We start from the raw sequence: 27868 nt of genomic DNA on the forward strand, positions 1-27868 counted from the left end.
GTTATTCTAGAAACCTAAAAATATGAAAAATTATAATACAATAGTTTTGAAATATTTAATATCACATACATAGTTAACAAAGACAAGACATAAATGTATCTCTTAAAAATCATTTATCATTGAGTCCAATCTCTTATCCAAGTCCTTTTCAGTTTGAGTAGAAATGAACTAAATCTCTGGGAGAGATATAGTAATAGCTCAAGTTTATTTTTTTCTTGTTGTTCTTAATCAATACCAACAATTCTAATTCTGTGGAGTTGGAATCCACAATCACTTTCAACTCCTTTGTGCTATGCCTTATTCTTTAGAGTACTGTTACTAGAGGAAAAGGGAATATGGTTCCTGCAGGGATACATCTGACATGGTATAAATTATACTTCAGATGATATTTATTTGTTTACTCAATAATTCCTTCAATGAATACATTTATTGTGTATTTGTAGAGATGAACAAAATATAAGACCTTACATGTTGTTCTGGTTGTTATATGTATTTTTTTGTGTTATGTTATATAGTCATATATTCTATAAGTGTGTTATATGTATTTTCTGTCAAAGTGGATACAATTAAGGTAAGTTGATCTCAGTGCAGGAGTTGGCCTATGTTCTTAGAAAGAAACATTGTTTTCACCTGCTCTTTTCTAAGAAATAAGGAGAGTAAATTACTTAATGATTATGAAGTTGAATTTTCATAGAGGACATGGATTTCTATTACATGTACATTGATGCTCAACACCATGGTGGAGGTAGTGGGACACAGGCATGTGTGCTTTAAATGAAATCCCCCACATTATTTGCTAGGGTCTGTTGATGGAGGGCGGGGTGGGAAGAACATTAGGGAAAAGAGCTGATGCATGCTGGGCTTAACACCTTAATGATGGGTTGACAGGTCCAGCAAATCACCATAGCACATGTTTCCCTATGCAACAAAACCTGCACATCTTGCACATGTACCCTGGAACTTAAAAATAAATCAATAATAAATAAATTAATAATAACATAAAATAAAATGAAAATCCACTGGACAGCCTTAAGATTGGATACAGAACAAGAAAGAGTTGATAAATTTAATGATTTATTACTAGTTCTTATTTATTCTGAAGAACAGAAAAATATAGAAAATAAAGCATCAGTAATATGTAGAAATACATTATGAAGCGTACCATGTGTGTTATGGAGTCTGAGAGGAAGAAAAAGATTTATATACTCTTAAAGAAATAATGGTCAAAAATCATCCAAACTTACTAACAAAAATATCAACTTATAAATACAGGAAGCATATTGAACCTCAAAGTATAAATATAAATATCCTGAGGTACAGCACAGTCAGGCTGGCAAAATCCAAAGATCAAGGGAAAATTTTGAAAACATGTAACAAGAAAAGATATATATTGGATGCAGGTGAAAACCAGGCAAATGACAGCATAACCTTAATAAGAAATAGTGTATGTAGGTCTGAACATAATGGAATATCATTATTTAAGCACAGAGGATGGGGTAATCAGTTGGAATTTTGTGTTCAGTGCAAATATCCTTAAACTATAAGGAAAAATTTAAGACAGTTTTCAGATAAGAAAATTCAATTTTTTTAACTAACAGACATACAGTATAAGAAATATTAAAAGTTGTTGTTTCCAGTAATGAGTATTCACATATCATGAAAATGTGTATGTACAGGATGGAATAAAGACCATTAGAAAAAGTGAATCTATGAGTAAATATAAAAACTACATTTTTCTTCTTAGTTTCTTTAGAGGCCTAAAGATTTTCTAAAACAAAGATTTTAATAATCATTGTAGGGTTATATATATATGGCAATTTATTCAAAATATCACAAGTATAGGGGATTAAAGCAAGCCATATAATTACCAGATTTTTACATTTCTTGTGAACTGCCATACCTATCCACTGTAAGTAAACTATAAAAAGGATGCATATTATAATCCCTAGAGCAACCAATAAAATAAAAAATTGTGGAGCTTAGAACCCCCCCAAATTACAATAGAATTTTAATAAACATTTGTTTTATGAGACAGCAAAATCAAATGAACAGATCAACAAACAGATTTTGTGTTGAAAGAACAGATGGAATAAATAAATAATGTAATTATCAATATGTCTGAATTTAGAATGACCAAAATGGTCATTCAGACATATTGATAATTACACTAAATGGAAATAAATTTAAAACTCCAATTATAAGACAGAGATAAATCTGAATTTAAAAGAAAACAATAGAGTTATAAGCTATCAAAATTACTGCCTTGATTTATAGGACTGGTATAACCAAAATACCAAAACCTGATAGAGGTGTTACAAGAAAAGGGTATTTTTTAAAAATGCCATTTACCCTAATGTTAAAATTCTCATAAAAATATTAGGTAATCAAATACAGTTTATATAAAATGAATTGTACATTATTATCAACTGAGATTTTATACATATAACTCAATGCTGCTTTAACTTTCAAAAATGTAATTAAGGAAACTATTACCAGCATAAAGAAGAATGGTAAAAATGATATTCTCAATAAAGAAAAAAACATTTGGTAAATAAAAATTCCATTTTTGATTAAAAATACTCTCAGCAAATTATAATTGAAAAAGAAAATTTTCAGCATAAGAATATCTATGGAAAGTCTCCAGTCAATATTATACTAAATAATGAAATTGTTAATATGTTTTCCTCAGAATAGGGCCAGAGCAAGGATGGCCATTTTTACTACTTGTATTTAACATTATACTGGCTGTCATAGCCAGTGAATACAATATGGCAAAAGAATAAAAAATAAAATTAACAGAAGGCATAATGGAAAGACAGAAGAAAAACTTTCCAACAGAAATTATAATGAAATATGTAGATAATCTTTGCATGTGTTGGCAAACATTTTCCACAAACAGCCAGATAGAATGTATTTGGACTCTGTAGGTAGGCCATATACATCTATGGTCTCTATTGCAACTATTCAACTCTATTGTAGTGCTAAAGCAACCATAGAAATAAGTAAATGAATGGGCATGTCCGTGTTTCAATAAAACTTTATTTTAAAAAAAATTTGCAGTGGGCTTAGATATGTCCTGCATGCCAGATCCTCAACTCTAAGTGGATTTAAAAGAACTATTATATCTACTATGTAAATGTATTAAGATTACAGGATACAAGAATTAAAATCCTTAAATCCATGTATTTCAGTATCATAGCAGAAAACTTTGAAAATGGAATTTTAATAATTTCTCTTGATTATATTGCTAAAATTACTAATTACATAGGGCTGCCTTAAAAATACTGAAAGCCCTCTATTGAAAACTAAAAGTACTTTGGAAAAAATTTAAAAGACAAATATACGGAGTTATAAGATTTTCATGGGTTAGATGGCTGAATATTTGAAAGACATCAATTCTCTTCAAATTGACGTATAAGCTTATTGCAAACCCAAACATAAATACAGAGATATTAAAAAAATAGAAATGGACAAGCTATTTCTAACTCTAAAAAATCAAAACTCATGGTGTATATGTGCCACATTTTCTTTATCTAGTCTATCATTCATGGGCATTTGGGTTGGTTCGAAGTCTTCGCTATTGTGAACAGTGCTGCAATAAACATATGTGTTCATATGTCTGTATAATAGAATGATATATAATTCTTTGGGTATATACCCAGTAATGGGATTGAAAATGATGACAGTGAGAGAAATTGGACATCAATGAATCCACCCTACTTATTTATTTATTTATTTATTTATTTATTTTGTGACAGAGACTCCCTCTGTTACCCAGGCTGGAGTGCAGTGGCTCAATCTTGCTCACTGCAACCTCCATCTCCCAGGTTCAAGCAATTCTCCTAGCCTCACAAGTAGCTGGGACTACAGGTGTGTGCCACCATGCTGGGCTAATTTTTTGTATTTTTAGTAGAGACCGGGGTTTCACTGTGTTAGGCAGGATAGTCTCAATCTCTTGACTTCATGATCTGCCCGCCTCAGCCTCCCAAAGTGCTGGGATTACAGGGGTGAATCACTGTGCCCCTTGCAGGGACATGGATGAAGCTGGAAACTATCATACTTAACAAACTAACACAAGAAAAGAAAACCAAACACTACATGTTCTTACTCATAAATGGGAGTAGAACAATGAGAACACATGGACACAGGGAGAGGAACATCGCACACCGGGGACTGTCAGGTGGGGGGATAGTGGAGGGATAGCATTAGGAGAAATACCTGATGTAGATGATGGGTGGTGGATGCAGCCAACCACCATGGCACATGTAAACCTATGTAACAAACCTGCATGTGCACATGTACCTGAGAAATTAAAGTACAATTAAAAAAAAAAAGTGTTCCTATTTCTTCACATCCTCACCAGAACACCTGCACTGTTGGTGGGAATGTAAATTAGTTCAACCATTGTGGAAGACAGTGCGGCAATTCCTCAAGGACCTAGAAATAGAAATTTCATTTGACCCAGCAATTCCATTATTGGGTATATATCCTAAGGATTATAAATCGTTCTACTGTAACGACACATGCACACGAATGTTCAATGCAGCACTGTTTACAATAGCAAAGACCTGGAACCAACCCAAATGCCCATCGATGATAGACTGGACAGGGAAAATGTGGCACATATACACCATGGAATACTATGTAGCCATCAAAAATGATGAGTTCCTGTCCTTTGTAGGGACATGGATGAACCTGAAAACCATCATTCTCAGCAAACTTATGCAAGAACAGAAAATCAAACACTGCATGTTCTCATAGGTGGGTGATGAACAATGAGAACACATGGACACAGGGAGGGGAGCATCACACACTGGTCTGTTGGGGGGAAATAGGGGAGGGACAGAGGTGGGTGGAGAGCTGGGGAGAGACAGCATGGGGAGAAATGCCAGACATAGGTGATCGGGAGGAAGGCAGCAAATCACACTGCCATGTGTGTACCTAAGCAACAATCGTGCATGTTCTTCACATGCATCCCAAAACCTAAAATGCAATTAAAAAAGAAAAAAAATCAAAACCTAATGGTCCTAGGCTAGCCAATACAATCTTTAAAAAGAATATATTTAAGGTGTTTTCTTTTCCAATTATCCAAAGAAAGCAAACTGTAGCTTGATGGGGATAGCAATGAATCTATAAATTGTTTTGGGCAGTATGGCCATTTTTACAATATTGATTCTTCCTAACCATGAGCGTGGAATGTTTTTCCATCTGTTGTGTCCTCTATTATTTCCTTGAGCAGTATTTTGTAGTTCTCCTTGAAGAGGTCCTTGACATCCCTTGTTTGTTGTATTCCTAGGTAATTTTATTCTCTTTGTAGCAATTGTGAATGGGAGTTAACTGATGATTTGACTTGCTATTACTGGACTATTATAGGACTGCTTGTGATTTCTGCACATTGTTTTTTATATCCTGAAACTTTGCTGAAATTACTTATCAGCTTAAGGAGATTTTCAGCTGAAACAATGGGGTCTTCTCAGTATACAATCATGTCATTTATATCCTTTTCAGGGACATGAATAAAGCTGGAAACCATCACTCTCAGCAAACTGACACAAGAACACGAAACCAAACACGGCATGTTCTCACTCATAAGTGGGTGTTGAACAATAAGAACACATGGACACAGGGAGTGGAACATCACACACTGGGGCCTGTCGGGGGGTGAGGGGATGGAGGGGGGAAAGCAAGCGGTGGAAGTTAGGGGAGGGATAGCATTAGGAGAAATATGTAATGTAGATGACAGGGTGATGGGTGCGGCAAACCACCATGGCACATGTATAGCTAGGTAACAAACCTGCATGTTCTGCACATGTATCCCAGAACATAAAGTATAACAATAAAAAAAATTGTTGAGGGATTTACACTTTTTATAGCAATTTTTAAGAATTACTATAAAGCTTCACTGATCAAGACAGTATAAAGAATCTTGGTATAAGATCATGAAGGAACAGAGTCTAGAAATAGATCTACACATACACAATTAATTAAATTTTGACCAAGATACCAATACAACTGCAATGGAGGAAATTAAAGTATTTCAACAAACGGTGCTAGAAGAACTGGATATCTACACGGAATAGAAAGATGCTCAACCCCTACCTCACGGTATATACCAAAACTGATTCTAGAGAGTAACATATGTTTAAATATAGAAGCTGAATATAAAATGCTTCTAGAATAAAATGTAGGAAGTTATGACTTTGGATAGGCAATGGCATTTTGGACAGCACACAGAAAGCAATAACCATAAAATGAAAACAATGCATAACCTAGAGTGTCAAAACTTCAAATGTCTGCTTATCAAAATATATCATTAAGAAAATAAAAAGGCAATCCATGGATTGTGAGAAAATATTTGCACTATGTATATCTGACAAAGGGCTTGTAATTAGAATGCATACATGGTAGAAAGTTTTTAAAAAGAACTAAACTGAATACCTAGTTCACAAAGGAAGATATATGAATGGTTAATTCGTATATGAAAGATACTCAACATCATCAATCACCAGGAAAATAGAAATTAAAACCACAATGAAATTCCATAACATGCATCAGAAATGGCTAAAATCAACATTATTGACAATATCAACTATTGATGACATTGTAGAGCAAGTGAACTATCAAACACTGCTGGTAGGAATGGAAAATGATTAAACAATGTTGTAAAATAGCTTGGCAGTTTTTCATAAAGTTAAACATATTCTATTCTATGACTTAGCAATTCCACTCATAATTACACACACAAGGAAAATTTAAAAAGTATGGTTTATAGCAAGTGTATAAAAACTATTCAAATATTGAAGAATGGATTTTTAAAATATGGTGTATTTATCCAATGGAATATTAGTAGCCATAAAAAAGTGAACTACTACACTGATATTTCACAAAACACATGGATACATTTCATAGACATGTTCAGCAAAAAGAAGCCATACACATACAAACTATAATTTCATCCACATGAAGTTCCAGAACAGGTAAAACTAATATACGGTGAAAAAAATTAGGAAGAGAAATGAAGAACATTTTAGGACAAATAAAATATTCTGTGCCTTAATAAGATGTAGACTACATAGGTGAACTTATTTGTCAAACTCTATCAAATTGAACACATAAAATTTGTACATTTCACTTATATAAATATTACCAAAAAACTCTGACAATAAATATTGAACTCTGAAGTTTTGTTGCTCACAGTGGTATTTTATATAAATACAGAAACAACAAATACTAAAGTATACTCTCTGGTGTTGGATTGAAATTATATCAGTATGTACCCATAGTTTTTAACATATTGAATATACGAATGTATATTCAATATATTAAATATTGAATGTATAATTTACATTCAATGTATAATTTATATTGAATGTATAATATACATTCAATATATTGAATGTATAATTTATAGAGACATACATTTCTACATTTATCTTTTTCTTAGCTCTTTTAGAAACAATGACACACCAATTGCAATGAGCTTGTTTAAACAACACTCTCCATTAAAAGGAAACTGGCTTATTATGTGCAGGACTAGGGCGGGAAAAATATAAATTGATTATCTTGCTGCAGCAAAATATTTTATAGTACATAAAAATGATGAGGCCATAATAAAGAGACCCAAGAGTTGGTTGGAGGGGATTCCTACTGGCCAGATCTTGAATAATTTAAACATGGAGATAAATAGCAATAGTAAATGTTATAATCAATTTCATAAAATAAGAGTGAACTAGGCCATATACATAAAAATAGGGTGAGCAGATAAAATATCTAGGGGGAAAGGAAAAACTCTTCTCTGCAATAGCATGAATGCTAATAAATACATAGCAGTGAGGATAGAAAGAACCAGAAGATGATAAAACAAGTAGGTGAAAATTTGATTACAAACAGGAAACTTGTATCATCTCAAAATGTCTTCTCATATATTATGCATTAATAAAGAGGAAAAAAAATAGAAAATTTGCAGTAGAAAAGCCTGGCAGTTGTCACTTTCGCCAACTAATCAAAGCTAATTGGGAGAAACTGACATCATAGGCCTCCTTATATAATGGATTAAGAAAAACAGCCTTACTTCAGCAGTGATTCTCCTGACCAAAAATGCATGATCTCATTCCAAGGAAACATCAGACAACAATCAGGGACATTCTACAAAATAACTGCCTGTACACCACAAAAATGTCAAGTTCAAGAAAGCCAAAGGAAGGTTAAAGAACTGTTCCACATTAAAGGAGACAAGAGATTTGACAGCTAAATGCAATATAGAATCCTGAAGGAAATTATATTCTGGAGAAAAAAATGCTATAAAGAATGTTATTGTGAATTTAAAAAAAATTTTAATATAAACTCTAGGTTAAATAATAGTATTATATTAATGTTAAATTTCCTGATTATGGTAACTATTCTTTGGTTCTGTTAAAGAATGTTATTTTTCTTAAGAAAAACACACTGAATAGTAACAAAGGTATATAGTATCTCCAACCACCTTTTAAGTTTCAGAAATAAATATTTCAGAAAGATACACATACAGAGAGAAAAACGATAAAGCAACTGGGAAAATATGTAAACCATTGATGAACCCGGGAGTTTGTTGTATTATTTTTGCACTTTTCCTATAAGTAACTAATTATATGAATATGCGAAGTGACCAAAGAAGTGATTTCTTCATTTGTGGCTAGCAGAGGCATGTATTAGACATTTTCAAGGAGTCTGCTGAGCTCAAACTTTTGCTTTTTTTGGGGTCATGGCCCCAGGTCCAATGAAGATCATTTCTGGCAGTGACATTTGTCCTGTATAGTACATCTACTTGACACCCTCACTGACTGAAACTGAAAACAACTGATTCAAACTAAGTAACTATGATTTTTCTTTCAACAAGTTTATAAAAATAAGATTAAATGATTGCTTCGAGAAGAAATGCATGCCCTTTTGTTCTCACAGGTAACTTTTTCCAGAGTAACACTTTCAGTGTCTTCTTTCACCCATTACTTTTTTGTTTTTTTATATTTATTTTTATAATTTATTTTTATTATACTTTAAGTTCTGGGGTATATGAGCAGAATGTGGTTTGTTACATAGGTATACATGTGCCATGGTAGCTGCATGGTTAGATAGTGAGATTGGCCTTCATTGTTCCTTAGATTTCTATTGAGCAGAGATAAAATCTTGTAGCTCCTCTCCCTAGAATCTCCTTGTCTTGTCTTTTCCTTCATGTAAGTTTCTGGGAAAGACTCTGTCCCTGAAGGGATGAGACTTGTATCTCTGAGAGAGTTTAGTTTAGGAAGTAAAATAGCAGAAAGTCCATTTGGCCTTAAATTGAACTTACATTCTCTAATCCAGCCTTATTAGGAATAAACATTTTTATCTTCATCTGTCTGATTCCTACATCTTTAAAATTGGTTTCCATAGGGAGAAAGGGGTGTGATTAATTATCACCCTTGAACTGCAACAACTGCCAGGCAGTCATCACAGAGTGACTGGAAAAGCAGAGAAAAACACCTATAAGAAGAGACACAGATTTGAAAAGACAAACATTGATGAAACACGTAGTTCCCATGGATTTTTAATTTATTAACTAGATCCTTCTTCAATTCCAGCTACATTTATCTCCCCCTTAGGATTCCAAAAGACACATACATGTCTTTAAAATAAGTCCTGGGGCTTAGACTTGGATCTAAAGAGATCGAACTGATTCTAGGCATTATTCTTCTGGCTAGCATGATAAATTTTAAAAATTATATTTCTGTAAATTTTACAATTGTCAATTTACTTCTGTTATCTTATTTGTTGGTTTCTGGAAAACCTAGTCAAAGAGCCGTTTAGACACCAAGACCGTGGAGAAAGACACCGTCTAGGGCAGGTTGATACTGCAACATGAATGTCTTCAGTATAAGCATTTTAATTAAGAAAGAGAAGACAGGGAATATCAAGAAAGGCATGGTACAGACTGGACTAACTAACGGTGGTAAAATCAAGACCCACCCTTTGACTTAATCCTCAGTGTCCTGAGTTCTAAAAGTCAGGGTGGAAAAAAATCCATTTCCAAATCCAGTGAAAACAACTTTTACTGGATGATGGTACAGGGTGTAATTTCAGCAGAGAGATAAGCGATTTAAAATTAATTAAGAATGTTACCGAAGGAACTTGCTAACATTGAGCTATATTTATATCTTCTTGACTCACTTCTGAGATCCCTTGGGCTGAGTTAAAGGGTATAAAATCACTTGAGCAGACTAGATGAGTCTTCCCAGATTTTTGAATGGACACTTAATGTTCAGATTTTCTTTTTAATAGTGAAATATTTTTGACTCACTTAAAATTACAGTTCAGAATCATGTACATTGGGTTTAGCAAATAATGATGGTGTTCATTTTCAAAGTTGTTTAGAATGAGAAAGGAAAACAAATTTCAGTGGATACAATTTTTTTTCATGGAAACAAATTAGGCAGAGAAGGGAGTGAATATCCCACCTTTTCCCCATGAAAGGGAAGTTGGATTTCTCTAGTCTCTCCCAAAAGATAAAAACAAGGTAATACTACCCACTCATTCTACCAGGCCAGCATTACTTTAATACCCAAACCAGGCAAAGACATTAAAAGAAATGAAAACTATAGAGTAATGTACCTCATGAACATAGATGTAAAAAAACTTCCATAAAATATTAGAAAATTAAGTCCAACCCTGTATGAAAAGAATGATATGCTACTGCCAAGTGCCTTTTATCTTAACTATTCAAGATTGCTTCAACATCCACCCATCAATTAATGTATGTCATCATATCAAAAAACTAAAAAAGAAAAATCGCATGAACCTATCCATAAATGGTAAAAAAGAATTTGACATACCCAACACCTACTTATGACAAAAACTAACAGTCAACTAGGAATACAGGGGAACTTCCTCAACTTGATTAAGAGTATCTACCACGCCTGTAATCCCAGCACTTTGGGAGGCCGAGGCGGGTGGATCACGAGGTCGAGAGATCAAGACCATCCTGGTCAACATGGTGAAACCCCGTCTCTACTAAAAATACAAAAAATTAGCTGGGCATGGTGGCGCGTGCCTGTAATCCCAGCTACTCAGGAGGCTGAGGCAGGAGAATTGCTTGAACCCAGGAGGCGGAGGTTGCGGTGAGCCGAGATCGCGCCATTGCACTCCAGCCTGGGTAACAAGAGCAAAACTCCGTCTCAAAAAAAAAAAAAAAAAAAGAGTATCTACCAACAAATTCTACAGCTAATATCATAGTTAATGGTGAGAAACTCAGATATCAAAAGATATACTGATTATCAAAAAGATAATCTACCACGATCAAGTGGGTTTCACACTAGGGATAAAAGGATGGACAAAAATTTTTGTAATCTAGCCATCTGACAAAGGCTAATATCCAGAATCTACAAAGAACTTAAAGAAATTTACAAATAAGCAAACAACTCCATCAAAAAGTGGGCAAAGGATATGAACAGACACTTCTCAAAAGAAGATGTTTACATGGCCAACAAATACATGAATAAAAGCTCATCTTCACTTATCATTAGAGAAATGCAAATCATTTCTTTGCTCCCAGCATAGTGAAGAAATGACCAGTGACCTCTGCACTGATTAATCCAATGACCAATGCTCAGCTTTCATTCTACTAAACCTATCACCAGTTTATTGCTTCATTCTTCCCGATATAGTTTTCATTTAACATCTAGGTCAAAATATTTATATTTGTTCCTTTTTGGCTTCCTTTATTGGATTCTCCTTATCTTCCCAGTCTCCATAAGAGCTTACCAGTGGAATATTCTGCATTATGAAAAATGTTTTTCAGGCCTTAGTGATGTCATAAGCTGTGCTTGTCCAATCTATTTACATTTTCATCATTTTCTCTTTTCAAAGAATTACCTCCTTAATTTTTTTTCCTATAACATTTACCATCACTGATATATTTGTTTGCTTATTGTCCATCTTGTCTCTGGTAGAATATAAGGGCATATATTACTTATATTACTTATAAAAGGGAATATATTATATTGCTTATATTACCTAATTGAGAGCTTGGTACAATGTAAATATAACTCTGATACTTGATGTATAAACAATTAACTAATCAATTGCTAATCAATGAAAAATACCTAATGAAAATAATGGCATATACAATTATTAGGGGGATGGTTTTTGTCTAATTAATAATCCACACTTGAGCTGGCTCTTTTTCTTGGGTTAGAGTCATAGGAAATTAATTACCTATGTCCTGCCTTCTCTAGTAGTTGCTTCATCTACCAGACAGCTCTTTTCTTATTGGGAGCTTGTTGGCTAAAACCATTTGATTTGATTCATATCAACTAATTCACAGGGCCTTGGATCTGAAGTACATCTGTAGAAGAAGAACTTTTAAACACATCACTGGGAAGAAAATGCGGTTAATGAGATCCCATAGAGTCCACTGGAAAGATAAAGATTTCAACAAAATATTTTCCTTGTTTCTTACTGGTGACTTGGTTTGTAACAAGAAACAAATGGCTTCAAATCCCACACATGCTGCTAACTAGTTATATCTCAACTGATTATTTAATCTGAGTCTGTTAACTTCTGAAAACTGGATAATGACATCTAATTTCTGGGGTTGCTGTGGAATTAATGGCATCCTAATTATCATATAGAAGACATTCATAAATGATGCCTATTATTGTTTTAGTAGCAATAATATAATAGCTCTAAAATAATTATTTCTTTCAAGAAGCAGTGCAGGGCTTAGAGTTACCAAGTTTATTTAATTCAGATATAACAACTACTAAGTCCAAGTTCTCAGATCAATTTCCAAACATCCCAATTATTTTTGCTTGATTCCCTGACCAATAATCAACATAACTCTCAGTAGCCTACCTGAAAATGTAAGCTACAGTGCTAAGTAAGAGCCATGATGAGAGTCATATGGATCAGAGGAAGTGTATCAAACCCAGGGCAACAGCAGCTAGAGGTAAGCTAGCAGCAATATCATAAAGCTGATTAGACTAGATGCTTGGAGGAGGCTGGGAAGATCGCCTGGTTTTCTAGACACAAGACAAATGTCCACAGGGAAAAGAGAATGATGATTAAAGGTAGACCTCCGTAAGGGTAGCAGTGCCTAGAAAGCCCTAGCTAACATGAGTGCTGAATCTAGTAGGAGAGTTGCTACAACCTGTGCCCCCATTGGGCGTTTCATTCGAAGAGGAATCTCTGGTGAATGATTCAGAAGCTCTTGCTCTATAAATGAGAAGAACTCTAGAGGCTTACTTAGTTACTCACTGTCAGTGACTCTTTTGACCTGGTGTACTTGCTAAGCACTCACTATGTATCAATGCATGTAACCATCACCACAATGCCATGAGGTAGGTACCATGAATATTTCCACTTTAAAAATGATTAAACTAAAGCAGAGAGTCAGTGGCTGACTCAAGAAAACACAGCTTACTATGGCAGAATTGGTATTCAAACTCAAACACTCAGGCTCCTGGGTGGAGTAAATCTGACTATTTCATCTTTTTAGAACAGATAGAAAAATAAGATGATTTTCCATTATGTTCAAGTAAAGAAAACTGAAATACAATAAGCATCAATTTTTTTTTCAAAGTCACATCATGTGTCTGAATTCAAAAACTGATTCCAATGTTAGTGGAGACCATTTTGCCCAGAGAGTAAAACACCTTTATAATTACCATCCCAATAAGGACTTAGTGCTCTGCCTTACCTCATCATTGAAGCAGAGAGGTGGTGCTGAGGGATCTAGATGGTACATTTCTGCACACAGCAATGCCTTCACAGTCAGGGCCAGGCTGTCCACCACTTTGGCTCCTGACTGTAAGTTAGGAGTTACTGAAAGTCAAAGAATAAAATAGCATTTTGAATGCCCTTAGATGTACTTTGGGAATGAGAAATAAACATTCCTGCTTCTCTTACTCCATGATCATCTCAATAATTTTTAGGTTTTGGGGAGTGTTTTAAAAAATGTCCCTCAGCTGTTTTCTATTACAGAAAAAAGTAACTTCTTGGGCAAGCATACCAAATTCGGTATGTTTTATCTGAACATTTTTAGTCTTCCCAAGTGCATGTTCTAGGCGTTCTCTTATTCTTCTCCTACTTGAAATGTTCTTTTGAGGATCACTGATCCAGAAAACAGTTCCTGATTAAGCTCATTTGTCCACATCATCACTAATGAACCTTAATCTATGATAATGAGTATCATCGCCGTACTAAAGTTCAAACTCAATCCATGATCAATTTCTATCCTGCAATAGTACAGAACATATTTTCATAAAGAGGGTGAGTTGATATGGTCGTTCCTAGATTCTGTGATACTCTAAATTCTCTTTAGTCATTCCCTATGTATATACTGAGTACCTGTTATGGATCAGATACTCAGATAGAGACTAAGGATACAGGAGTAAATCAAAGTACTGAAGACAGAAGCATACCATATAATCACATAATGATAAAAAATCAATGACTTGAGGAGCACATAGGAAAGCCTCCCTACTCAGCTCATGTGGAATAAGTCAAGAAACATTTCCTAGGAGAGCTATTCTTTAACTTTGTATGGAAGTGTAAGCTGTGTGTGGCTGTATAAGCTGACTTCATACTGATTCATTAAATACAAAATTTAAAACAGGCAAAGGGACTTACAGTTTTCATGTCTGCCAAGGGTTCAGTGATACTGAATATACCATAAAATAAATTTTTGCCATGTAAGTAATAGCGACCAATGCTATTCACTTATTCATTTTTCTATCATCTATGAAATAGAATTTACTTATACATTTATATAATACAAAGCCAGTTATTGGGTGCTTATAGTTTAAGTAACTAACAAACAAGACAAATGTAGGTATTAATAATATGGAGTTTCTATACTCAAGAAGATTTCAGCATAGTGGAAGGAGGTTTTAGAACACAATAGATAAGAAAAACAAGCCCCTAATGTAGTTCAAATGTTAACAGAAGAAAAGGACCATGAAATGGGAAAAGAAAGAGAAAAGAGCAATGGGAAAAAGTGAGCTCAAAGAAGACTTTCATTGCAGCAATTTTACTTATACACAAAGATCAGCATGATCTGATGGAACTGAGTTATGGACAGAGGGTTCAGATTTTCATATTAAGAAGCCATGATTATCTAAGCAATGTAAAAATTAAAGGCAAGCAATCATAGCATGCTGCAGAATCTTACCCTTAATAGGATAAGCAATGAAGTACTGAGATGAAACAGCACTGGTAATAAGTGATGGATGGTATGAAATAGAGCACCTCTCAATGTAACGTGTATGGCTCATTGATATTAACCAACAGCAGTTTGAAACAGAAATCATACAAAGATTAAGTAGTTGAGGTAACACTGAATGTTTAAAAATAATTTTGCCATTACCTTATATAGGAAAATTAAATTCTGGGATTTAAAAAAAAGTGGATTTTATCAGGGGATCTAGAAGTGGAATTATTAGGATTCATTGGGCTAATTAGAAGAATAAACGCCTAATTCCACCAACTTCTATGCTTTTTCCTGCACTCAAGCGCCTTTATTGTGAGTCTAAACCACATTAGAAAGCAGTTACTTTCTGGAAACTAGTCTGTAATTCTGGAAATACAATGTAACAGACAGTATGTTTCATTTGTAGGGTTCATTAAAATTTCCTTGATATTCACCATAGCCATGATCGACATTATTTTTTAAAAGCCAAAGTATTATCAATTTTATCCCCCAGGTATAATATACTAATTCCTCCTCTCAATATGATTTGGGTCATTATATAAATTAATCTTTAAAGCATTTATTTTTATCTTGAAGTCAACTTTAAAGGATCACTCCCTAGTTTTAAACTTACTATTCAGGACTTAACTATTGCAAGAGTCAGAAGACTGATTGGGATTGACAATTTAAAAATATCACAGTCAATATTTGGTGATATTAATTGTGATTAATACAAGCAAGGTTCTGCTCTCCTCATGTGAGTATAATATTCGTTTCCCTCTTGCTCTGAAAACTACCAGCTCAAGATTAGAAAAGCTACTAATGTTAATAAAGCACAAAAAATAAATGGTCTTCATGTAACAGGATTCTAGTGGTAGCCCTAATTTTAGAGTGACCATGACATTTTACAAAAAATAAAAATAAAAATAAAAATAAAAAAAGGTGCTGATTTTCAAATGTCAAAATATCTAGTTCTTAACTGAACAGGACTAAATTATTTGCTGAGAGCCTATTGAATTGCATATACTCATTGTGCATAGTTTATTGGAAGGGATAAGAAAGTAGAAGGAGCCAGAATAATCCTCACTCAGAGAGAGAAAGCAGGGGAAATTCCAGATACTAATCAAAGGACCAGATCTTAGGAGAAAGCCCCACTATCATGAAAATAACATGGGGGAACCATCCCTATGATCCAATCACCTCACACCAGGTCCCTCCCTCAACAAGTGGGGATTAAAATTTGAGATGAGATTTGGGTTTGGGTGGGGATGCAGAGCCAAACCATATCATTCCATCCCTGATCGTTTCCAAATTTCATGTCCCTTTTACATTTCAAAAACAACCGTGCCTTCCCAAAAGTCCCCCAAAGTCTTAACTCATTCCATCATTGACCCGAAAGTCCAAGTCCAAAGTCTCATCTGAGACAGGGTGAGATCCTTCTGCCTATGAGCACGTAAAATCGAAAGTAAGTTAATCGCTTCCAAGATACAATGGGGGTACAGGCATTGGGTAAGTCTTCCCAATACAAATGGAAGAAATTGGCCAAACCAAAGGGGCCACAAGCCCCATGCAAGGTCAAAACACAGCAGGACAGTCATTAAATCTTAAAACTCTGAAATCTCCTTTGATGCCATGTCTGAAATCCACAGCATATTGATGTAAGAGCTAGACTCCCAAGGCTGTAGACCACTCTGGCCCTGTGGCTCTGCATGGTAGAGTCCCCAAGGCTGCTTACATTGGCTCATGTTGAGTGCCTATGGCTTTTCCAGGTGCATGGTGCAAGCTGTCAGTGGATCTACCATTCTGGAATCTGGAGGATGGTGGCCCTCCTTTCAGCACTCCTCTAGGCAGTACCCCAGTAGGGATTCTGTGTGTGGGCTCCAACTCTTCTACTGGTATCCATTCTCTGTATTAATCCATTTTCACACTGCTATAAAGATACTACCTGAGACTGGGTAATTTATAAACAAAGGTTTAATTGACTCACATTTCTGCAAGACTGGAGAAGCCTCGGGAAGCTTACATGCATGGCAGAAGGCAAAGGGGAAGCAAGGCACATCTTACATGACAGCAGGAGAGAGAGCACACAGGGAAAACTGCCACTTTCAAAACCATCAGATCTCATGAGAAGTCCCTCACTCTCACAAGAACAGCATGGGGGACACTGCCCACATGATCCAATCACCTCCCAACGGATTCCTCCCTTGACACATGGGGATTACAATTTGAGATAAGATTTGGGTGGGAACACAGAGCCAAACTGTATCATACATCCACAAGAAACTCAATTCTTCCAATAACCTGAATGAGTATGGAAGTGAATTTTTCCCCAGAGACTCTCTTCAGCTAACAGTTTGATTTCATTCTTAGACAACACTGAACAGAGAACCCAGTTATACCATGCCTGCAACTCTGACCTACAAAACTAAATAAAGGGTTAGAGTTAATAAAGCATTTCTCCTGCTAAATTTGTGATATTTCATTATGCAAGTTTAGAAAGCTAAAACATGTCCAATATGTGTTTCATTAATAGAAAACTACCTCGCCAAAATTACTGATCTTTATTACCTAACACACTGGTTCTCAAATTAAAGTATACAAATATCATCCAGGCAATTGGAAAAAAAATATTTAGCCTGTGTTCCCACAGATCATATAACTTGGAAAGTCAATGGAGAAGCAGAGGAATCTGAAGTTTTTTTTTTTTGTTTTTTTTTTTTTTACTTTTATTATACTTTCAGGGGTACATATGCAGGTTTATTATATAAGGAAACTTGTGTCACAGGGGTTTTATTTTGGCCTATTTTTTATTGTATTTGGGCTCTGGTGTACATGTGCATGTCCTGCATCCTGCAGAACTGTTACATAGGTACATGCATGCCATGGTGGTTTGCTGTCACCATCCCCCCACCACCTGTCGCCTGCATCAGGCATTTCTCCCAGTGTTATCCCTCCCCATCCTCCCCACCTCTCCACCACTATCCCTCCACTTCCCTCCCCTCCACCCACCCATCTAGCGCTGAGTATTGTTCCCTTCCCTGTGCCCAAGTGTTCTCTCGTTGTTCATCACCTGCTTGTGAGTGAAAACATGCAGTGTTTAGTTTTCTGTTCTTGTGTCAGTTAGCTGAGAATGATGGTTTCTAGGTTCATCCATAATCCTTTGGGTATATACCCAGTAATGGGATTGCTGGATCAGACGGAATTTCTATTTCTAGATCCTTGAGGAATCGCCACACTGTCTTCCACAATGGTTGACCTAATTTGCACTCCCATGAACAGTGCAAAAGTGTTCCTTTGTCTCCACATCCTCTCCAGCATCTGTTGTGTCCAGATTTTTTAATGATCGCCATTCTAACTGGCATGAGATGGTATCTCAATGTGGTTTTGATTTGCATTTCTCTAATGACAAAAGATGATGAGCATGTTTTTCTATGTTTGTCGGCTGCATATTTGTCTTCTTTTGAAAAGTGTCTGTTCATATGCTTTGCCGACTTTTGGATGGGTTTGGTTTTTTTTTTGTAAATCTGCTTTAGTTCTTTACTGCTAACATCCAGTAGATTCTGGATGTTAGCCCTTTGTCTAATTGGTAGATTGCAAAAAATTTTTCCCATTCTGTTGCTTGCCGGTTTACTCTAACGATTGTTACTTTTGCTGTGTGGAAGCTATTTAGTTTAATTAGGTCCCATTTGTCTATTTTGGCTTTTATTGCCAGTGCTTTTGGTTGTTAGTCATGAAGTCCTTGCCTGTGCCTATGTCCCAAAGGTTTTGCCTACGTTTTCTTCTAGGGTTTTTATGGTGTTATTTATCAAGAGCTAATTTTTGTATAAGGTGTAAGGAAGGGATTCAGTTTCAGCTTCCTGCATATGGTTAGCCAGTTCTCCCAACACCATTTATTAAACAGGGAATCCTTTCCCCATTGATTGTGGTTGTCCAGTTTATCAAAGATCAGATGGTTGTAGATGTGTGGTGTTCCTTTCAAGGCCTCTGTTCTGCTCCATTGGTCTATATCTCTATTTTGATACCAGTACCATGCTGTTTTGATTACATCAGCCTTGTAGTATAGTTTGAAGTCAGGCAGCGTGATGCCTCCAGCTTTGTTCTTTTGCTTAGGATTGTCTTGACTATATGGGCTCTCTTTTGGTTCCATATGAAGTTTAAAGTGTTTTTCTCCAGTTCTGTGAAGAAGGTCAATGGTAGCTTCATGGGGATAGCACTGAATCTATAAATTATTTTGAGCAGTATGGCCATTTTGACAATATTTATTCTTCTTAACCATGAGCATGGAATGTTTTTCCATCTGTTTCCTCTCATATTTCCTTGGTCAGTGGTTTGCAGATCCCCTTAAAGAGATCTTTTACCTCCTTTGTTGGTTGTATGCTTAGGTATTTTATTCTATTTCTAGCAATTGTAAATGGGAGTTCACTGATGATTTGGCTCTCTGTCTGTTATTGGTGTATAGGAATGCTTGTGATTTCTGCACATTGATTTTATATCCTGAGACTTTGCCAAAGTTGCTTATTAGCTTGAGGAGGTTTTGGGCTGAGATAATAGGGTCTTCTAAACGATCATGTCATCTGCAAATAGGGACAATTTGACTTCTTCTTTTCCTAACTGAATGCCCTTTATTTCTTTTTGTTGTCTAATTGCTTTGGCTAGAACTTTCAATACTATACTGAATAAAAGTGGTAAGAGAGGGCATCCTTGTCTAGTGCCAGTTTTTAAAGGGAATGCTTCCAATTTTTGCCCATTCAGTGTGATATTGGCTGTGGGTTTGTCATGAATATCTTTTATTGTTTTGAGATATGTTCCATCAATACCTAGTTTATTTAGAGTTTTTAGCATAAAGGGCTGTTGAATTTTGTTGAAGGCCTTCTCTGCATCTATTGAAATAATCATGTAGTTTTTGTCTTTGGTTCTGTTTATGTGGTGAATTATGTTCATAGACTTGTGTATGCTGAACCAGCTTTGCATCTCCGGGATAAAGCCTACTTGACTGTGGTGGATAAGCTTTTTGATGTGTTGTTGGATTTGGTTTGCCAGTATTTTATTGAAGATTTTTGCATCAATGCTCATCATGGATATTGGCCTGTAGTTTTCTTTTTTAGTTGTATCTCTCTCAGATTTTGGTATGAGGATGATGTTGGTCTCACAGAAAGAGTTAGGCAGGATTCCTTCTTTTTGTATTGTTTGGAATAGTTTCAACAGTAATGGTGCCAGCTCTTCGTTGTACATCTGGTAGAATTCAGCTGTGAACCCATCTGGACCTGCAGTTTTTTTGGTCAGTAGGCTATTAATTGTTGCCTTGACTTCAGACTTTGTTATTCGTCTATTCAGGGTTTCAAATTTTTCTTGGCTTAGTCTTGGGAGTGTGCAAACGTTCAGGAGTTTATCTGCTTCTTCCAGATTTACTGATTTATGTGCACAGAGTTGGTCATAGTAATCTCTGATAGTAGCTTGTATTTCTGAGGAATCGGTGATGATATCCCCTTTATAATTTTTTATTGCATCTATTCAATTCTTCTTTCCTTTTTATTAGTCTAGCTAGCAGTCTATTTTGTTGATCTTTTCCAAAAACCAGCTACTGCATTTATTGATTTTTTGAAGGGTTTTTTGGTGTCTCTATCTCCTTCAGTTCTGCTCTGATCTTAGTTATTTCTTGTCTTCTGCTTGTGGTGGATAAGCTGCGTTAGTCCAAACTCACGCCCAGGTCCCTGCGGCAACTAGCCATGCCACTGCTCAGATTTGCATGGACTACCCATGGCGTACCACCATCTGGCAGGGCTCTTGTGGACCATGGGTTGCAGGAGGGATGAGGTAAGCACAAAATCTGAATGGGAGCACTGAGGGGGTTAAGTCCCCCAACCCTCCAAGCCAGCTGCATGTTTCAGGTGGGGTTGCACCCCTCCCCATCTCGATTTGCCTCCCTGGGCAGCTCTTGCCCTGTGGCTCCTTCCCTGGGCCTATTTTCAGAGCCCTATCAGTCCCATAGAAACGAACCCGGCATGTCGTTTGGAATTGAAGTCCTCTAGCCCTTTGCATCTCATTTGCTGGGAGCTGCATTCCAGTGCTGGCTTCTCTTGGCCATCTTGGCACCCCACCTCTCCAGGGTTTTGTTGTACAGATTATTTTGTCACCCAGGTACTAAGTCGAGTAGCAACCAATCATTATTTTTTAAATTATTTCCTTCCTCCCAACCTCCACAATCAAGTAGTTGGAACCTGAAGTTTTAGCTAGCTTCTTTGATGACTAGGACCAAGTGTTAAAACAGTCACTTACTTGTTTGGAAGTCTTTGAATAAGGTTTTTGGATTTTGTTTTGTTTTGTTTTGCCACTGAAGCATATGGCAGCCACCTTTCTAGAATTCACTTTCTATACTCTAGCCGGTTTGTCTGTCTTTTACCTCCTGGAATAAGCTAGGTTTTAATTCTACCTCAGGGCCTTTGCCCTTGCTCTTCAAAGCATAATTTTTTTTTTCTACAATTCTCATCGATTCACCAACTACCAACCATCAAATGTCTCACTTAGTTATCTTCTATATATTTTTTAGTCTTTCATCAGGCTTATTAATTAATATTAATATAATAATCACTTCTTCAAGGAAACCTTCTCTGACTCCTCATATCATATCAGTCTCCCCACTGTTATATGAACTTGAATGACTTCATGCATTATTGCATTCTGTAATAATACATTTATTATATAATTGCTTGAATAGTCTCTCTCTCCCTCAAAACTAAGCTCCATTAAGCAGGAATTGCACTGATTTTGCTCAAATTACATACCTAGAAGCTACTGCTTTGTCTCAAGTGAGTGCTCAACAAATATGTATTTGAGTAAATACATATGAGTAAATGAGTAAATAATTAAAAAGGTGAGTGTACATTTTGCTTGAAGGTATATACTGCAGCCTTCAAGTGCCCCAGCAAAACTTCCTTCTACTCTTGGGAATTGATGATCTTTCTCTGAAATTGTCTCCTAGAGTCATTTCAGCAGCAGGATGCCAGCTCCATAGCCACAGAGTGTATCTGTGATGATTCAGCCATCTTATTCTATGATGGACAATAGCTGTGTCAGGCTTTCATGCCCTAACATATCCTGAATCCATTGTATGTTTCAGGGGAAAACAAAGTTTGCCAGAGAATAGAGCACTTTTAGGCTCTAGCACTCTACCAGCTCTAGGGATATTTCCTAGTTAGTCAATCATTAACCCTCACTGAAGACTTAAAAGGTAAGAGTTTGTTCCACCCCAACCCTGGACCTAGGCATTCATCCTGTTTTTAACACACAGTGTCAGATCCCACAGGTGTGCTCCAGCTGTTTCCTTCTTTTATTGTCCCCTAAAGTTTGCTTTCCTGAGCTGCAGCCATTTTCTCCAATGTCTCATTCTCTTCCTTCCATTTTAAAGCACTGTAGGCTTACTTTACTGATTTCAGTCATTAGACTTCCCTCCCATTACCCCTCTTCAAGGGCCACCTTGACTTTTTTTAGAAACAAAATTTGAAAGCAGCTAATTCTGAGAAGGCTCATGGATAAAATCAGCGATGAGACCACCAACTGCCCATGGCAGGACAATTCCAGCCACTCTTTTGCTCTAGCATAGCTCTCAGCTTTAACAAGGTTTCAAAATGTTTCATTGGAAAGTATGAAGAAATGTTTATATCACTACCAAAATTGTTTCAGCCTTGCCATGAAACAAAAATGTTTTTAAAAGTTATGTTTATATAGATGCAACCCAAATTGTAAGTTAAAATAAAATGGATTATATTTTTCAAAAGTATAAAAAAGCACTTGTCTCTTGATCCACTCACACATTTTGGAATTGATTCCACAAAGATAATCTAAAATATCTCCCAATGACTTTCACAGCAAGTTGTTCACCACTGTTACTTATAATAGGAAACTCTTGGGAAATAAATTAAATGTCTTTAATTTGGCAATGTATGAATGTTATCAAAATCTATACATGAGGTACCTGAAATAGTCAAACTCATAAAAGCAGAAATTAGAATGGTGGTTGGCAAGGCATCAGGAGAGGAGAAAGTAGGGAGTTGTTCAATGGTTATAAAGATTCAGTTATACAAGATGAGTAAGTTCTGCAGAAGATCATAGAAATATGCTGTACAACATAGTATCTATATTTAACATACTGTATTGTGCACTTAAATTTTGTTGAGTAGATCTCATGTTAAGTGTACTTATCAGTCACACACACACATACACATACACACAACAACAAATGTACAAGAGGAAACTTTTGGAGATGATGAACGTGTTTATTATCTTGACTGTGATAATGGTTTCACAGTGTTCAGAGTGAGTAATATATGCAAATCTACCACCAGAGAAGACATGCCTCCCTCTTGGCAGCTGAAAGAGCCAAGACGATACTGTGGGACATTAGAGAAGTATCTTCATGAGGAGTTGCCTGTGCTGTAGGCATTGCTTAATGGCCCTTCTGCAGAACACTTTGGTTTGTGGATGTCAAACACTGGTTATCGTGGCAGTTTGGCTTCAACATGGCCTCACTTTTGCCATGCAACAGACTACTTTCCTACACACAGATATATGCATATGTTCAAATTCATCAAATTTTATGTTAACTATACCTCAACAAAGCTGTTAAAAATCTGTACTTCAAAATATTATGAACAACCAGTACCAGCCACTGCAAAAACATGCCAAATTGTAAAGACCATCAACGTTATGAAGAAACTACATCACTAAGGGCAAAATAACCAGCTAGTATCATAATGGCAGGATCAAATTCACACATATCAATATTAAACTTAAATGTAAATGGGCTAAATACCCCAATTAAAAGACGCAGACTGGCAAATTGCATAAAGAGTCAAGATCCATTGGTGTGCTGTATTCAAGAGACTCATCTCACATGCAAAGACACAGACAGGCACAAAACAAAAGGATGGAGGAAGATTTACCAAGCAAATGAAGAGAGAGAAAAAAAAGCAGGAGTTGCAATCCTGGTCTCTGAAAAAACAGACTTTAAACCAACAAAGATCAAAAGAGACAAAGAAGGACATTACATAATCGTAAAAGTATCAATGCAACAAGAAGAGCTAACTATTCTAAATATATATGTACCCAATATAGGAGCATTCAGATCCATAAAACAAGTTCTTAAAGACCTACAAAGAGACTTAGATTCCCACACAATAATAGTGGAAGACTGTAACACCCCACTGTCAGTATCATAACAGATCAATGAGATAGAAAATTAACAAGGATATGCAGGACTTGAACTCAGCTCTGGACCAAGTGGACCTAATAGAAATCTACAGAAATCTCCACGTCAAATCAACAGAATATATATTATTCTCAGCACTAAATCCAATTATTCTAAAATTGACCACATAATTGGAAGAAAAATACTCCTCAGCAAATGCAAAAGAATGGAATTCATAACAAATAGTCTCTCAGACCACAGTGCAATAAAATTAGAACTCAGGATTAAGAAACTCACTCAAAACTGCACAACTACATAGAAACTGAACAACCCACTCCTGAATGACTACTGGATAAATGCAGAAATAAATGCAGAAATAAAGGTGTTATTTGAAACCAATTGAGAATGAAGATATAACATACCAGAATCTCTGGGACACATATAAAGAAATGAGTAGAGGGAAATTTGTAGCATTAACTGCCCAAAAGACAAAGGAGGAAAGATCTAAAAATGGTAACCTAATGTCACAATTAAAAGAACTAGAGAAGCAAGAACAAATACAAAAACTAGCAGAAGACAAGAAAAAAAACTAAGATTAGTGCAGAACTGAAGTAGACAGACACATAAAAATCCCTTCAAAAGCATCAGTGAATCCAGCAGCTAGTTTCTTTAAAAGATCACCAAAATCGATGACTTACTACAAGACTAATAAAGAAGAAAAGAAAGAAGAATCAAACAGATGCAAAAAAAAAAAATTGGTAAGAGGATATCACCACTGATCCCACAGCAACACAAACTACCATCAGAGAAACTACTATAAACACTTCTGTGCAAATAAACCAGAAAATCTAGAAGAAATTGATAAATTCCTGGACACTTACACCCTTCTACGACTAAACCAGGAATATATCGAATCCCTGAATAGAACAATAATAAGGTCTGAAATGGAGGCAATTAACAGCCTACCAACCAAAAAAAAAAAAAAGTCCAGGACCAGACTGGTTTACAACTGAATTCTACCAGAGGTACAAAGAGGAGCTGGAACCATTCCTTCTGAAACGATTCCAAAGAATACAAAAAGAGAGAATCTTCCATAACTCATTTTGAGACTAACATCATCCTGATACCAAAACATGGCAGAGACACAACTAAAAAAGAAAATTTCACGCCAACATCCATAATTAACATCAATGTGAAAATCCCAATAAAATATTGGCAAATTGAATTCAACAGCACATCAAGAAGCTTATCCATCACGACCAAGTCAGCTTCTTCCCTGGGATGAAACCCTGGTTCAAGATACACAAATCAGTAAACATAATCTATCACATAAACAGAACCAAATATAAAAACCACATAATTATCTCAATAGATGCAGAGAAGGCCTTCGAGAAAGTTCAACAGCCCTTTACGCTAAAAACTCCCAATAAACTAGATTATCAATGGAAAGGATCTCAAAACAATAACAGCTTTTTTTTCAGGTTTCTTTTTTTTTAAATCTTTTAAAAATTGTAACAGCTTTTTATGACAAACCCACAGCCAATATCATACTGAATGGGCAAAAACTGGAAGCTTCCCTTTGAAAATCGGCACAAGACAAAGATGCCCTCTCTCACCACTCCTATTCAACACAGTATTGGAAGTTTTGGACAGGGCAATAAGGGAAGAGAAAGAAATAAAGATTATTCAATTAGGAAAAGAGGAAGTCAAATTGCCTCTATGTGAAGATGACATGATTGCATATTTTAGAAGACCTCATCACCTCAGCCCCAAATCTCCTTAAGCTGATAAGCAACTTCAGCAAAGTCTCAGAATACAAAATCAATGTGCAAAAATCACAAGCATTCCTATCCATCAATGACAGATGGACAGAGAGCCAAATCATGAGTGAACTTACCTTCACAATTGCTACAAAGAGAATAAAATACCTAGGAATACAACTTACAAGGGGTGTGAAGGATCTCTTTGATGAGAACTACAAACCACTGCTCAAGGAAATAAGAGAGAACACAAACAGATGGAAAACATTCCATGCTTATGGTTAGGAAGAATCAATATTGTGAAAATGGCCCTACTGCCCAAAGTAATTTACAGATTCAATGCTATCTCCATCAAGCTACCACTGACTTTATTTGCTGAATTGGAAAAAAAAAAAAAAAAAAAAACAAAACTACCTTAAATTTCATATGGAACAAAGAAAGAGCCTACGTAGCCAAGACAATTTTAAGAGAAAAAAAAAAAAAAAAAAAAAAGCTGGAAGCATCATGCCGCCTGACTTCAAACTATACTACCTGGCTACAGTAATCAAAACAGCATGGTACAGTTACCAAAACAGAGATATAGACCAATGGAACAGAATAGAGGCTTCAGAAATAACACCACACTTCTTCGACCATCTGATCTTTGACAAACCTGATAAAAGCAAGCAATGGGGAAAGGATTCCCTATTTGATAAATGGTGTTGGGAAAACTGGCTATCCATAAGCAGAAAACAGAAACTGGATCCCTTCCTTACACCTTACACAAAAGATAACTCAAAATGGATAAAAGATTTAAATATAAAACCTAAAACCATAAAAAATTGAGAAGAAAACCTAGGCAATACCATTCAGAACATAAGCAGGGGCAAGGACTTCATTACTAAAACACCAAAAGCAATGGCAACAAAAGACAAAATAGACAAATGAGATCTAATTAAACTAAGGAGCTTCTGTACAGCAGAAGAAACTATCATTAAAGTGAACCGGCAACCAACAGCATAAGAAAAAGTTTTGGAATCTACCCATCTGACACCGGGCTAATAACCAGAATCTGCAAGGAACTTAAACACATTTACAAGAAAAAATACAAACAACCCCATCAAAAAGTGAGTAAAAGATACGAACAGACACTTCTCTAAAGAAGACATGTATGCAGCAAACCAACATATGAAAAAAAGCTCATCATCACTGTTCATTGGAGAAATGCAAATCAAAACTACATTGAGATACCACTTGACACCAGTTAGAATGGAGGTCATTAAAAATATCAGGAGACAGCAGATGCTGGAGAGAATGCGCAGAAATAGGAACGGTTTTACACTGTTGGTGATAATGTAAATTAGTTCAACCATTGTGGAAGACAGTGTGGCAATTCCTCAAGGATCCAGAACTAGAAATACCATCTAACCCAGCAATCCCATTACTGGGTATATACCCAAAAATTATGAAGTATTGTATTATAAAGACACATGCACACATGTTTATTGCAGCACTGTTCACAATAGCAAAGACTTGGAACCAACCCAAATGTCCATCAATGTTAGACTGGATAAAGAATATGTGGCACATATATACCATGGAATACTATGCAGCCATAAAGAAGGATGATTTCATGTGCTTTGCAGGGACATGGATGAAGTTGGAAACCATCATTCTTAGCAAACTGACACAAGAGAAAACCAAATACTGCAAATTCTCACCCATAAGTGGGTGTTGAACAATGAGAAT

At 35.8% G+C, this 27868-nt stretch overlaps 1 long non-coding RNA gene across 2 annotated transcripts in view; it reads right to left on the reverse strand.

The window, feature by feature from the left end:
- The window catches only part of LOC141585164 (uncharacterized), a 458381-nt gene that overhangs the window by 324105 nt on the left and 106408 nt on the right, over window positions 1-27868 (reverse strand). For both annotated transcript variants that reach the window (XR_012518530.1, XR_012518531.1), the window contains exon 3: window positions 13706-13830. This is a non-coding gene — a long non-coding RNA (uncharacterized LOC141585164). The remainder of the gene's footprint in view (window positions 1-13705; window positions 13831-27868) is intronic.

Source organism: Saimiri boliviensis, chromosome 7 (genome assembly GCF_048565385.1).
Source record: "Saimiri boliviensis isolate mSaiBol1 chromosome 7, mSaiBol1.pri, whole genome shotgun sequence".
NCBI lineage: Eukaryota > Metazoa > Chordata > Mammalia > Primates > Cebidae > Saimiri > Saimiri boliviensis.